The sequence below is a fragment of the Sitophilus oryzae genome, unplaced genomic scaffold, assembly GCF_002938485.1.
Source record: "Sitophilus oryzae breed Bouriz unplaced genomic scaffold, Soryzae_2.0 scaffold_906_pilon_pilon, whole genome shotgun sequence".
Taxonomy (NCBI): domain Eukaryota; kingdom Metazoa; phylum Arthropoda; class Insecta; order Coleoptera; family Curculionidae; genus Sitophilus; species Sitophilus oryzae.
Window position 1 is genome coordinate 768432 of NW_022147535.1, and position 2757 is coordinate 771188.

The window sequence follows — 2757 nt, forward strand, 5'->3', positions numbered from 1 at the left end:
CTTGTTTATTAGCGCCATCTATTCGCTATATGCCAAACTTCCTTAATTGCATTTCCCTTGTCCCGATATTTAATTTTTATTAGCGCATCTATTCGCTAGATGTCAAACTTCGTTTATGACAGTTGGGTTCGGAAACTGAGAACTGAGAAGAAGGTCTTTTTCCTTTTTTTCTGGGAATTTGGATCTGAGGAAGACGCGTGTTTTGGCGTCCGACAAATTTTCCAGTGAAAAGCACTCTGCATCCACTTTTCGATTTCGATTGCATGGGTATCCGATTTGGAGATTTGAAAACCTTGTAAAGTATGCAATCCAGAGTATAGATCGTATTTGTTTGGTTTCTTCTTGGAATGACCACCGTAAGTTTATCCGCCATTTTATATAGCCCTATCTAACTAAATTTTATTTCAGTTATTTCCGTTTTTTACTTCGTTTATTTGAGTATTTAATTACTGGTTTGGATCGGCATATTGTTTGAATATATTTATGTAAAGCTGATTTTCAGACCGTAAGTTGTTTCTTTTATTGAGTATCTGCCCTGAGAACTATTTTTTATTTATAGAGTAAAAGTACCACATGATATTAAGTAAAAGTACCACATGATATTAAGTAAAAGTACCACATGATATTAAGTAAAAGTACCACATGATATTAAGTAAAAGTACCACATGATATTAAGTAAAAGTACCACATGATATTAAGTAACTACCACATGGTACTCAGTAACTACCACATGGTACTCAGTAATTACCACATGGTATGCAGTTATAATGCAGTAATTATTGTATGTTTCACCCACTTTCATTTTGTGTGGACCTATGCAGACCTTAAGACAATGTTCCTGACATTACAATCGTTCTTTTGGCTGATATCGAAGACTTCTCCTGCCATAGTCATCTGCATCCACTTCTGTTAGTCTGGAGAATACCTACCTACCTGTTTACATCATAAGAAACTATATACAGATAAGTCTCTTAAGTTTGATACACAAGGTACGCTTTTATTTTATAATTTTGAGACAACAGATTTAATAACCTGGTAAATTATCACTATTTATCCCACATATTGTAGTCAAAATTATTTTTATGTAACGTTATAAGTTATAATTTGATTCGTACAGTACTTACTTACTATATGATATTTTATATGAAAATTATTAACACGTATTCATTTTAAAGGTTTTTGTACACGACATGTTTCGAAACATCATCGTATTGAGACATACATAAATTTCACCTGTTTTTATCAAGTAGCTTACTTAGTTCAAAGAATACAGTTACTAAATTCAAATCTATTTAAAATAACTTGCGGTTTTATTGGGATCACTGTGACTAATTGTTGATACTTGTGTTCGTTTTCAATAAATGTTTAATGTAGGATAGTTATTTCCGAGGGGTAAACCGCAGAGGGAAAAGTGTACACCATAATTCCTTTTACTCAAATAATTCCTCAGAATTCCTCGTAATTCCTTCGGAATTCCTTGGAATTCCTGGTCTTCAAGGTCAAGGTCAATCATTCAAGGTCTTCCTTGGAATTCCTTGGTACGAACTCTGTAACTCTTTCAGTCTGAACCAGCGTTGCCACCTCGATTTCGCAGTTCCGCTATGAATTTTCTGGTGATTTTTATAAATGTCTAATGTCTCTATAAGTAAGTATCTAACAATAAAAAGTACTCTTACGAGATTTACGTTTTTTTAGTTAAATTTTAGGATTAATAGGGGATCATGAGGTGAAAATACTGGAAATATGTCGGAACTTACTTATTAAAATTAATTTTTCTCGGGATTTTTTGAAAATGATAGGTACCTAGTTATACTCGTATCTATAGGAAAGGAAATTAATAAAACTTCAGTTGCACGTCATAATACGATCACCAGTAAATTCCATAAGATTACGCATGGTATCATTGATGAAGTGCACCTAAAGTTGTATTAATTTCCCTATAGTATATACCTAGGTATTATTCCGAGGAAATGAAAAAATCAACTTTACACTTTCTGGAGTACTGAATAAAAAAATCTTATGAGGGTTTCTTTAAAATGGCGAAATCAGGGAACGTTATAAGTAGATCTCTCGGGGGTGGTTCGGCCGTACTATTGGAAAATATTTTAGATATATAATCGAGGGTACAATATTAAATTAAAAGAATATCTAACCTGTAGATATTTGATATTGGGAAATTTTGGAAGCGAAAACGAAAAACGGATAGTAAAAAATCGCCTGCAAAACGTTTTTCTTTAAATTTAGTACTACCTATTATAGTATTCATGGTTTACTAATGTTCGTTAATTTTTTATAAAGTTGCTTGTAATTCCTCTTAATTCCTGTGGAATTCCTCTAAATTTCTAAGAAATTCCTTGGAATTCTTACGGAAATAATTGGAATTCCTAGTAATTCCTATGGAATTCCTTGGAATTCCTCGTAATTCCTTGGAATTCCTGTAGAATTCCTTCATAGTGTACACCATAATTCCTCTGCGGTTTACCCCTCGGTTATTTCTGACTTTTATTCCTGATAAACATAATAGACCCTTAATGCTGTTAATTACTTTATTTTAGCTATGTTGTGATATCGTATTTTTCTTTTTGGTTTCTTACTTTACCACTCTCATAAACAAAGTAAGTGGCGCCCTTTTCACTGTCTTTGACCATACCTATTTGAATTCTTAACATCAATATTAAAATCTCTGGAGCCTACATATTATCATTTTTTTTAACAACATTAGAAAGTCACTGTGAGTCAGAAGCCTTACCTACGAAC

At 32.7% G+C, this 2757-nt stretch overlaps 1 long non-coding RNA gene across 1 annotated transcript; it reads left to right on the plus strand.

The window, feature by feature from the left end:
- Positions 1-469: 469 nt before the first annotated feature.
- Positions 470-699, plus strand: LOC115890625. Its single transcript, XR_004051671.1, has 2 exons — positions 470-505; positions 560-699. It is a non-coding gene; the product is annotated as an uncharacterized LOC115890625 (long non-coding RNA).
- The last annotated feature ends 2058 nt before the right edge of the window (positions 700-2757 follow it).